The sequence below is a fragment of the Narcine bancroftii genome, chromosome 13, assembly GCF_036971445.1.
Source record: "Narcine bancroftii isolate sNarBan1 chromosome 13, sNarBan1.hap1, whole genome shotgun sequence".
Classification (NCBI taxonomy): Eukaryota; Metazoa; Chordata; class Chondrichthyes; order Torpediniformes; family Narcinidae; genus Narcine; species Narcine bancroftii.
This window is the reverse complement of record NC_091481.1, coordinates 49,565,525-49,578,307: the sequence shown is the minus strand read 5'-3', so window position 1 is coordinate 49,578,307 and position 12,783 is coordinate 49,565,525.

The following is a 12,783-nucleotide window of genomic DNA, read 5'->3' as shown; positions in this document are numbered from 1 at the left end:
CCTGTTCCCCAATATTCACCAGAGTTCACCATCGGTTTCTCACCAGTTCCCCACTGCACCCAAGCATTTTTCACCAGTTCCCCACTGTTTCCCCACAATTTCCCTCATTTTGGAATCTGTTCCCCACTTTCCCCACTGTTACACATATTTCCACAAGTACTTCACTGTTCGTCATCTGTCCACACTCTTCTGCATCAGTTCGCCACCATTTCACACCTGTTTCCCACTGCTGCTCACCTGTTCCCTAAAGTTCCCCATCTGTTCCCTACTGTTCCAAAGCTGTTTCCCTCAAGTTCCACACTGTTCCTCATGGATCCCTACTGTTCCCCTCATTTCCCAATCTGTTTCCCACTTTTCCCAAACTCTTCCCGTTCTCCACATTTAGCCATCTGTTCCACTCTGTACCCCATTGTTCCACACTGTTTCCACTTTTCTTCAATGTTCCTCAATTTTAACCAGCTGATCCCACACTGTTCCCCACAGTTCCCCACTGTATCTCTCTGTTCCCCATCTTTTACATAATTTTGACCACTGTTCCCCGCAATCCCCACTATTCCACTCGGTTCCCCACTGCTCCCCACTTTTCTCCACTGTTCCCCCGCTCTCCACAGTACGCTACCTATTCCCCACTGCTCCTCAATATTCCCCTCTGTTCACCACTTTTCTGCAGTTTTCCCCAGTTCCCCATCTGTTCCCTCTGTTCCTCAATGTTGCTATCTGTTGCCCACTATACTCCACTTTTTCCCAGCTCTTCCACTGATGTTTCCCTCTGTTCCCCACTATTGTCCACCTGTCACACTCTTTTGACCACTGTTCGCCACGTTCTCCATGGTTCACCATCTGATCCCCACTGCTCTCGTCTGATACACTCTGATCCCCAGTGTTCACCATTGTTCCACACTCTTCCCATTATTTCGTAATCTCTTTCAAACTGTTCCCCACTGTTCCCCACATTTCTTCAATGTTCTCCCCCGTTCTCCAGCTGTTCCCAAACTGTTTCTCTCTGTTACCCCATTCTCGATTGTTCACCATCTGTTTCCCACTGTTCCCCAGTGCTCCCCACTGTTCTGTTCTGTTCCCCACTGCTCCCTTCTGTTCTTCACTGCTGTGCAGTCCCATCTGTTTCCCCCATTCCACTATGTTCCCCTCTGCTCCCCAATATCCCCCTCTGTTCCACGCTCTTCTCCACTGTTCTGCAGTTTTCCCTACTGTTCCCATCTTTTCTATCCATTCCTTAATGTTCAGTGCGCCCTATCCACCAGCTGTTCCCGAGATGTTCCCCATATGTTTTTCAATGTTCCTCAATGTTCCCCACCTGCCATACACTTTTAACCACTCCTCCCAACGAATCACCATCTGTTCCCCAATGCTCTCCCCTTTTACGCTCTGTTCCCCACTGTTGCGAAATATTCCCCTCTGTTCGCCATTGATCCCAACAGCTCTTCACTATTCCCCACTGTTTAGCTATGCTCCCTAGAGTTCCCCACTGTTCCCCAGTTCCCCACTTTTCTCCATATTCCCCACTGTTCTCCACATTTCTTCACTATATCCCACTGTTCTTCACCTGTTCTGCAACTGTTCCCCACCAAACTCTACTGTTTCCCAGCAGTTTCCCACCTGTTTCCCACAGTTCCTCCCCGCATCCAATCAGTTCCACATCTGTTCTGCCGTGCTCCCTACTGTTTCCCACTTTTCTCCACCATTCTACTGTGTTCCCAACTGTCCCCTTTCCGAATGGTTACTGCCAGCTCCCCACTATTCCCCTCCATTCCCCATTGTTCTGCAGTGTTCTCCACGCTTCTAAACTGTTCACCATTTCTTCCACACTGTTCCCCATCCATTCAAAATAGGTTAACCACAAGTCCCCGCTGTTCCCCAGCAGTTACGCCACCCCATTTTACCACTGTTCTCCACAGATCCACACAGTTCCCCACTGTTCTCCACTGTTCCCTTTATTTCCCAATCTGTTCCCCACTTTCTGCCACATTTCCCCAAGTTCTCCACTGTTCACCATCGGTCCCCACAGTTCTGCAGCAGTTCACCAACATTTCACCACGGTTCCTCACTGTTCGCAACAGTTTTCTCACAGAGTTAATAACTGTTATACATTCTCCGCACTGTCAACCTGTTGTAACAGTATCTGAAATGGTTCATCACTGTTAAACCATCTCCTCACTGTGAACCTGGTTTAACATTAAAACTTCTCCCCACTGTGAAAATGGGGTCACAGTATCTGACGAAGTTCACTACTGTTGAACCTTTTCACCAGTGTGAGCCTTGAGTAACTGTGTTTGACACATTTCATCACTCTTAAACCTTCTCCGCACAGAGATCCTGGTGTAACAGTATCTGATTCAGTTCATCACTGTTAAACATACACCCCACTGTGAGCCTGGTGTAACAATATCTGACACAGTAAAACACTGTTATACATTCTCCGCACTCTGAACTTGTTGTATCAGTATCTGAAACGGTTCATCACAGATAAACCATCTCCAGACCGCGAACCTGGTATAACAGGATTTGAAAATTTCATTACTGTTAAATCTTCTCCCCACTATGAACCTGGTGTAAGAGTATGTCACACAGTTCATCGCTGTTGAACCTTCTGCCCACTGTGAACCTGCTGTAACAGTATGTGACACAGTTCATCACCGTTAAACCTTCTCCGCACTGTGAACCTGGTGTAACACAGTCAGAAACAGTTAATCACTGTTAAACATCTTCCCACTGTGAACTTGGTGTAACAGGATATGACACAGTTCATCAATATTAAACCTTCTTCCCACTGTGAAACTGGGGTCACAGAATCTGACAAAGTTCATCACTATAAAACATTCTTCCCACAGTGAATCTGGTGTAACAGCATCTTAAAGAATTCATCACTGTTAAACCCTCTCCAAACTGTGAGCCTGGTGTAACAGTATCTGACACCGTTCATCACTATTATGCATTCTCCCCACTCTAAACCTAGTGTAAAATTATCTGACCAAGTTCAATACGGTTAAACATTCTCCGCACTGTGAAACAGAGGTCACTGTACCTTACAGAGTTCATCACTGTTAAACATTCTCCCCACTGTGAACCTGGTGTAACACTGTCAGAAACAGTTAATCACTGTTTAACATTTTCCCCACTGTGAACCTAGTGTAACAGTATGTGCTACAGTTCATCACTGTTAAACCTTCTTCCCACTCTGAACTTCGTGTTACAGTATGTGACACAGTTCATCAATATTAAACCTTCTTCTAACTGTGAAACCGGGTTCACAGTATCTGTCAAAGTTCATCAGTGTTAAACCTTCTTTAGAGTGTGACAGGTGGGAATACTGAGGAGCAGTGTGTAACGTTTGGTGAAGAGATTGGAAAAGTGGAGAATAGTGGGCAACGGATGGCAACATTGAGGAACAGAGGCAACAGATGGGGAACTGGGGAAAACTGCAGAAAAGTGGTGAAGAGAGGGGAAAGGTGAGGAGCAGAGTGGAATGGATAGCGAACTGTGGAGCGGGGGTAGAATGGAGAAAAGTGGGGAAAAGATTTGAACAGTGGGCAATGTGGGGAACAGTGGTAAAAATTGTGTAAAAGGTGGGGAAAAGAAATAAACTGTGGGGAACAGTGGGGATCATTGTGGGATCAGCTGGTTAAAAGTGGGTAACATTGAAGAACTGTGGAAAAGAGTGTGGTGCAATGGCGTAGAGAGTGGAACAGATGGCGAACTGTGGAGAACGGGGGAACAATGGAGAAAAGTGGGAAAAGAATTGGTAAATGAGGGAAACAGTGGGTATACATGGGGAACATTGTGGAACTTGTAGGAAACAGCTGTGGAACAGTAGGGAACAGATGGTAAACAGTGGGGAGCAGTGGGAAACAGAGGAGCAATGGTAGGGAATTGCTGCAGAAGAGTGAGAACAGATGACGAACAGTGGAGAACCTGGGGAAGTGTGGGTAAATGTGGGGAAAGTGGGGAACAGATTGGGAAATGAGAGGAACATTTGGGATCCATGGGGAACAGTGGGGGAACATCTTGTCAGTGGGAAACTTGGGACAAAAAGCTGCGGAACCGTTGGGAACTGGTGGGGAACAGTTAGAGAACAGTTGGGGTACAGGTGAGCAGCAGTGGAAAACTGTAGAACAGATGGGGAACTGATAGATACCAGTTGGGTACATTGATTAAATGGTGGGGAACTGCTGGGGACCTCTTTTCTCCACTGCTTGACAATATTCCCCAATGTTTTTTCTCGTTTCTCCACATTTATCCACTGTTATCCAATGTTCCACGCGTTCTCCATAGTTCGCCCACTGTTCTCCACTGTTTCCCTCGGGGAGCACTGGGGAACGGTGGGAAACAGATGGCGAACAATCATTTAAGGTGTAACATGGAGAAACAGATCGGGAATAGCTGGAGAATGGTGGAGAATATTGAAGAAATAAGTGGTGAAATGTAGGCATCATTGTTAAAGAGTGGGAAACAGTGAAGAAATGTAGGGATCAATGGGGAACAGAGGGGAATAATTCGTAACAGTGGGGAACAGAGCGTAAAAGGTGAGAGCAGTGGTGAACAGATGGCGAATCGTGGGAAAGAGTGGTCAAAATTGTGTGGTAGGTGGGGAACAGTGAGGAACATTGGAAAACATTTTGTGAACATCTTGGGAACAGCTCGTGGATAGAGCAGAACAGAGATTGAACATTAAAGAATGGAGAGAAAAGATGGGAACAGCAGGGAAAACTGCAGAACAGTGCAGAACAGCGGGGAACAAAGGGGAATAATGGGGAGCAGAGGGGAACAGGTTGGAATAGGGGGGAACAGATGGGAAAACTGCACAACAGTGTAGAATAGATGGGAGAAGTGGGGAACAGAGTAGAACAGTCTGGAGCAATGTAGGAAACAGATGGCGAACAGTTGACAATGGGGTGACAGAGGGAAACAATTCGGAAACAGCTGGAGAACAGTGGGGAACATTGATGAAATGAGGGGATCAGTGGGGAAATGAGAGGAACAGTGGGGAAGAGTTGGAAACAGATGGCAAAATAATGGGAAATAATGGTGAACACTGGGGATCTGAGGGTATCAGGCGAGAGCAGTGGGGAACAGATGGTGAACCGTTAAGAACAGTGGTCAAAAGTGTGTGACAGCTGGGGAGAAGTGGAGAATAGTGGGCAACAGAAGGCAACAGATGGCAACATTGAGGAACCGAGGGAACAGATGGGGAACCGGGGAAAACTGCAGAAAAATGGTGAACAGGGGAATAGTGGGGAGCAGCGGGGAATAGATTGCGAAGGTGTGGAGCAGTGGGAACTGGAAAACAGATGGGGAACTGATAGGTACCAGTGTGGAATATTGGTGAAATGGGTGGGAACTGTAGGGGAATAGTGGGGACTTCTGGTCAACGTGTTTTGAACAGTTGGGAATCAGTGTGAAACAAATGGTGAACAGAGTGAAACCTTGGGGAACACTGCAGAACAATGTTGAATGGAGGGGTATAGTGGGGAGGAGGCAGGAACAGATATGGAACTGATGGAGAACAGTGGGGAACAGAGGGGCATAATGTGGAAGAGTGGAGCTCAGAGAGTAGAAGGGGACAGCAGTGGTTTACAGATGGTGAACAGTGGAGAACATGGGGAAACAGACTGGGAATGAGGGAAACAGTGGGGATCCATGGGGAACCGTGTGGAACTTGTGGGAAACAACACTGGAACAGTAGGGAACAGATGTCGAACAGTGCGACACATGTGAGGAGCAGTGGGAAAGAGTGGAGCAATGGTGGGGAACTGCTGCAGAAGAGTGGGGACAGATGACGAAAAGTGGAGAACCAGGGGAAGTGTGGGTAACTGTGGGGAAAGTGGGGAACAGATTGGAAAATGAGGGGAATTGTGGGGTACAGTGTGAACAGTGGGAATCTGGTAGAAAATGATTGGAGTAGTGGGGAACAGGTGAAAAACCGATGGTGAACTGTGGTGAATATTGGGCATTATTGAGTCTATGTGGGGGAACAGTGGTTAATGTGGGAAACAGCTGTGGAAGAGTAGGGAATATATGGGGAACAGTGGGAAAGAGGTGAGCAGCAGTGGGAAACAGTGGAGAAGAGATGCGCAACTTATGGAAAACTGTGGCGAACAGTGCGGAACAGTGGGAAATGGTGGTGAACTGCTGCGGAACTGTGGGGAACCGGGGAACAGTGGAGAACTTGGGGAAATGTGGCAGAAAGTGGGGAACAGATTGGTAAATGAGGGGAAAAGGGGAGAACAGTGGGGAAATGTGGGGAACAGTGGAGAACAATGGTGAAATTCGTGGGAACTGCTGGGGAACAGCAGGGACCTCTGGTTAACCTATTTCGAACGGATGGGATACAGTGTGGAAGAAATTGTGCACAGTTTGGAAGTGTGGGGAACACTGCAGAACAATGGGGAACAATGGGGAATGGAGATGAAAGTGGGGAACAGATTGGGAAATGAGGGGAACATTTGGGATCCATGGGGAACAGTGGGGGAACATCTTGTGAGTGGGGAACTTGGGACAAAAAGCTGCGGAACCGTTGGGAACTGGTGGGGAACAGTTAGAGAACAGTTGGGGTACAGGTGAGCAGCAGTGGAAAACTGTTCCCCACATTCTGCCACATTTCGCCAAGTTCTCCACTGTTCCCCACAGTTCCTAATTTCCAATTAGGAAATGGGAACAAAAGGGAACACTGCAGAAAGGTGGAAAAAAGTAGGAAACAGTAGGGAGCAGGGGGAACAGATGTTGAACTGATTGGATGCAGGGAGGAATTGTGGGGAACACATGGGAAACTGCTGGGAAACAGTAGAAATTGTTGTGGAACAGTTGCAGAACAGGTGAAGAATAGTGGGAATAGTGGGGAATATGGGGAATGTTGGGGAACTGGGGAACAGTGGGGAACTGTAGGGAGAATAGGTAAACAGTGGGGAATAGCAAAGAACTAGGTATAAATTGAGAACAGAGGGGAACAATTCGTAACAGTGCTATCAGAACGTAAAAGGGGAGAGCAGTGGGGAACAGATGGCGAATCGTAGGGAAGAGTGGTCAAATGTTTGTGGCAGGTGGGGAACAGTGAGGAACATTGGAAATCATTTGGGGAACATCTCGGGAACAGCAGTTGAAACTGAACATTAAGGAATGGAGCGAAAAGATTGGAACAGCAGTTGAAACTGCAGAACAGTGGAGAACAGCAGGGAACAATGTGGAATAGGGGGGGAAACAGATGGGAACACTGCACTACAGTGAAGAACAGAGGGGAGCAGTGGGAACAGAACAGAACAGTGGGGAGCACTGGGGAACAGTGGGAAACAGATAGTGATCAATGGAGAATAGGTAACAGAGTGAAACATTTTGGGAACAGCTGGAGAAGAGTGGAGAACATTGAAGAAATGTGGGGATCAGTGGGGAACTGAGAGGAAGAGTGGGGAATAGTTGGAAACAGATTGCGGAATAATGGGGAAGAGTGGGGAACAATGGTGAACACTTGGGATCAGGGGGTATTAGGGGAGAGCAGTGGGGATCAGGTGGTGAATCGTGGAGAAATTTGAGAACAGTGCTCAAAAGAGTGTGACAGGTGGACAATAATGGGGAACAATGGGATAGCTTTGAGGATAGCTGGGGAAAAGTGGAGAATAGTGGGCAACAGATGGCAACATTGAGGAACAGAGGGACAGATGGGGAACTGGGGAAAACTGCAGAAAAGTGGTGAACAGGGAAATAGTGGGGTGCAGTGGGGAATGGATAGCGTACTGTGTAGCGGGGGTACAGTGGACAAAAGTGGGGAGCAGTGCGGAACATTGTGGGACAGTGGACAATGTTGGGAAGAGTGGTGAAAATTGTCTAAAAGGTTGGGTAAAAAGTGAACCAGTGGGAAACAGTGTGGGATCAGTTGGTTAGAATTGGGGAACATTGAAGAACTGTGGAAAACAGTGTGGTGCAATGGCGTAGAGAGTGGAACAAATTTCGAACTGTGGAGAACGGGTGAACAGTGGGGAAAGATGGGAAAATATTTGGTAAATGAGGGAATCAGTGGAAATCCAAGGTGAACATTGTGGAACTTGTAGGAAAAAGCTGTGGAACAGTAGGGAACAGATGGTAAACAGTGGGGAGCAGTGTGAAACAGTGGAGCAATGGTGGGGAAATGCTGCAGAAGAGTGAGGACAGATGATGAACAGTGGAGAACCTGGGGAAGTGTGGGTAACTGTGGGGAACAGATTGGGAAATGAGGGGAACATTTGGGATCCATGGGGAACAGTGGGGGAACATCCAGTCAGTGGGGAACATGGGAGAGAAATCTGCGGAATCATTGGGAACTGGTGGGGAACAGTTGGGGAACAGTTGGAGTACAGGTGAGGAGCAGTGGGAAACTGTAGAACAGATGGGGAACTGATAGATACCAGTTGGGTACATTGATTAAATGGTGGGGAACTGCTGGGGACCTCTTTTCTCAACTGCTCCATAATAATACCCAATGTTTCTTATCGTTTCACCACATGTATCCAATCTTATCCAATGTTCCACCCGTTCTCCATAGTTCGCCACCTGTTCCCCACTGTTTCCCTCGGGGAGCACTGGGGAATGGTGCGAAACAGATGGCGAACATTCGAGAAAGGTGTAACAAAGATAAACAGATCGGGAACAGCTGGAGATCGGTGGAGAACATTGAAGAAATGAAGGGATCAGTGGTGAAATGTAGGCAGCATTGGTAAACAGTGGGAAACAGTGAAGAACTGTAGGGATGAATGGGGAACAGAGGTTAATAATTCATAACAGTGGGGAACAGAGCGTAAAAGGGGAGAGCAGAGTTGAACAGATGGAGAATCGTGGGAAAGAGTGGTCAAAAGTGTATGGAAGGTGGAGAACAGTGAGGAACATTGGAAAACATTTGATGAACATCTCGGGAACATCTCGTGGATAGAGCGCAACAGAGATTGAACATTAAGGAATGGAGAGAAAAGATGGGAACAGCAGGGAAAAGTGCAGATCAGTGGAGAACAGCGGGGAACAAAGGGGAATATTGGGGATCAGAAGAGCACAGAGTTCGAATGGGGGGAACAGATGGGAACGCTGCACAACAGTGTAGAACAGAGGGGAAAAGTGGGGAACAGAGCAGAACAGTGTGATGCAATGGAGAACAGTAGTAAACAGATGGCGAACCGTCGAGAATGGGGTAACAGAGGGAAACAATTCGGAAACAGTTGGAGAACAGTGGGGAACATTGACGAAATGAAGGGATCAGTGGGGAAATGAGAAGAACAGTGGGGAAGAGTTGGAAACAGATAGTGAAATAATGAGAATCAATGGTGAACACTGGGGTCTGAGGGTATCAGGCAAGAGCAGTGGGGAACAGATGGTGAACCGTTAAGAACTTGGGGAACAGTGGTCAAAAGCTGGGCAGAAGTGGAGAATAGTGGGCAACAGAAGGCAACATTGAGGAACAAAGGGAACAGATGGGGAACCGGGGAAAGTGCAGAAAAGTGTTGAAAAGGGGAACAGTGGGGAGCAGTGGGAAATAGATAGCGAACAGTGGGGAATGCAGGGAACAATGGTCAAACTTGTGTGAAAGGTGAGGAACAGATTGAAACAGTGGGGAACAATGGGGAACAGTTTGGGATCAGCTGTTTAAAATTGAGGAACATTGAAGAAATGTGGAAACAGTGTGGAGCAATGGGGTACTGAGTGGAACAGATGGCAAAATGTGGAGAACGGGGGAAGAGTGGGGAAAAGTGGAAAACTGATTTGGAAATGAGGGAAACAGTGGGGATCCATGGGGAACCGTGTGGAACTTGTGGGAAACAGCTGTGGAACAGTAGGGAACCGATAGCGAACAGTGGGGAACAGGTGAGGAGCAGTGGGAAACTGAAAAACAGATGGGGTACTGATAGGTACCAGTGGGGAACATTGGTGAAATGGGGGGTGAGGAACCGCTGGGGAACAGTGGGGACTTCTGGTGAACCGCTTTTGAACAGGTGGGAATCAGTGAAAAACAAATGGTGAACAGAGTGGAACTTTGGGGAACACTGCAGAACAATGGTGAATGGAGTGTTATAGTGGGGAGGATGCAGGAACAGATGTGGAACTGATGGAGAAAAGTGGGGAACAGAGGGGAATAATGTGGAACAGTCGGGGTCAGAGAGTATCAGGGGAGAGCAGTGGTTTACAGATGGTGAACAGTGGAGAACATGGGGAAACAGATTGGGAAATGAGGGAAACATTGGGGATCCACATGGAACCATGCGGAACTTGTGGGAAACAACAGTGGATCAGTAGGGAACAGATGTAGAACAGTGGGGAACAGGTGAGGAACAGTGGGAAAGAGTGGAGCAATGGTGGGGAGCTGCTGCAGAAGAGTGGGGACAGATGACGAACAGTGGAGAACCTGGGGAAATGTGGTTAACTGTGGGGAAAGTGGGGAACAGATGGGAAATGAGGGGAACAGGGGCGAACAGTGGGGAAATGTGGGTAACAGTGGAGAACAGTGGTGGAATGAGGGACAACTGCTGGGAAACAGCGTGGACCTCTGCTTAACCAATTTTGAACGGATGGGTAACAGTGTGGAAGAAATGGTGAACAGTTTGGAAACATGGGGCACACTGCAGAACAATGGGGAATGGAGGTGAATAGTGGGGAGCAGGCGGTAACAATTAGGAAATGGGAACTGTAGGGAACACTGCAGAATGGAAGAGAAAAGAGGGAAACAGAAGGGAGCAGGGGGAACAGATGTGGAATTGATTGAATGCAGGGAGGAACTGTGGGGAACAGATGGGAAACTTCTGGGAAACAGTAGAAATTGATGGGGAACAGTTGGAGTATAGGTGAAGAACAGTGGAATACAGCGAAGAAATGTGGGGAACAGTGGGAAGTATGTGGAATGTTGGGGAACTGGGGAACAGTGGGGAACTGTAGGGAGAATAGGTAAACAGTGGGGAATAGCAAAGAACTAGGGAAAAATTTAGAACAGAGGGGAATAATTCATAACAGTGGGAACAGAAATTAAAAGAGGAGAGCAGTGGGGAAGACATGACGAATCGTAGGGAAGAGTGGTCAAAAGTTTGTGGCAGGTGGGGAACAGTGAGGTACATTGGAAATCATTTAGGGAACATCTCGTGAACAGCTGGTGGATAGGGTGCACTGAACATTAAGGAATGGAGAGAAAAGATTAGAACAGCAGTTGAAACTGTAGAACAGTGGAGAACAGCGGGGAACAGAGTGGAATAGGGGGGAAACAGATGGGAGCACTGCACAACAGTGAAGAACAGAGGGGAGCAGAGGGGAACAGAACAGAAGAGTGGGGAGCACTGGGGAAGAGTGGGAAGAAGGGCGATTAATGGAGAATGCGGTAACAGAGGGAAACATTTCAGGAACAGCTGGAGAACAGTGGAGAACATTGATGAAATGTGGGGATCAGTGGAGAACTGAGAGGAACAGTGGGGTACAGTTGTAAACAGATTGTGGAATAATGTGGAAGAGTGGGGAACAATGGTGAACACTGGGGATCAGAGGGTATCAGGGGAGAGCAGTGGGGATCAGATGGTGAACTGTGGAGAACGTGGGGAACAGTGGTCAAAAGAGTGTGACAGGTGGACAATAATGGGGAACAGTGGGAAACCTTTGGGGACAGCTGGGGAAAAGTGGAGAATAGTGGGCAACAGATGGCAACATTGAGGAACAGAGGGAACAGATGGGGAACTGGGGAAAACTGCAGAAAAGTGGTGAACAGGGGAATAGTGGGGAGCAGTGGGGACTGGATAGCGCACTGTGTAGCGGGGGTACAGTGCAGAAAAGTGGGGAGAAGTGCGGAACTGTGTGGGATAGTGGCGAATGTGGGGAAGAGTGGTGAAAATTGTCTAAAATGTGGGGAACAAAGTGAAGCAGTGGAGAACAGTGTGGGATCAGCTGGTTAAAATTGGGGTACATTGAAGAGCTGTGGAAAACAGTGTGGTGCAATGGCGTAGAGAATGGAACAGATGGCGAACTGTGGAGAACGGGGGAACAGTGGGGAAAAGTGGGAAAATAATTAGTAAATGAGGGAAACAGTGGATAGCCATGGTGAACATTGTGGAACTTGCAGAAAACATCTATGGAACAGTAGGGAACAGATGGAAAACAGTGGGGAACAGGTGGGGAGCAGTGGGAAACAGTGGAAACAATGGTAGGGAATTGCTGCAGAAGAGTGAGGACAGATGACGAACAGTGGAGGACCCGGGGATGTGGGTAACTGTGGGAAAAGTGGGGAACAGATTGGGAAATGAGGGGAACATTTGGGATCCATGGGGACAGTGGGGGAACATCGAGTCACTCGGGAACTTGGGAGAAAAAGCTGCGGAACCGTTGGGAACTGGTGGGGAATAGTTGCGGAACAGTTGGGGTACAGGTGAGGAGCAGTGGGAAACAGTCGAACAGATGGGGAACTGATAGATACCAGTTGGGTACATTGATTAAATGATGGGGAACTGCTAGGGACCTCTTTTCTCCATTGCTGCACAATATTGCCCAATGTTTCTTATCGTTTCCCCACATTTATCCACTCTTATCCAATGTTCCACCCATTCTCCATAGATCGCCACTTTTTCCCCACTGTTTCCCTCGGGGAGCACAGGGGAACGGAGGGGATCAGATGGAGAACAATCGAGAAAGGGGTAACAGAGAGAAAAAGATCGGGAACAGCTGGAGGACAGTGGAGAATATTGAAGAAATAAGTGGTGAAATGTAGGCATCATTGTTAAAGAGTGGGAAACAGTGAAGAAATGTAGGGATCAATGGGGAACAGAGGGGAATAATTCGTAACAG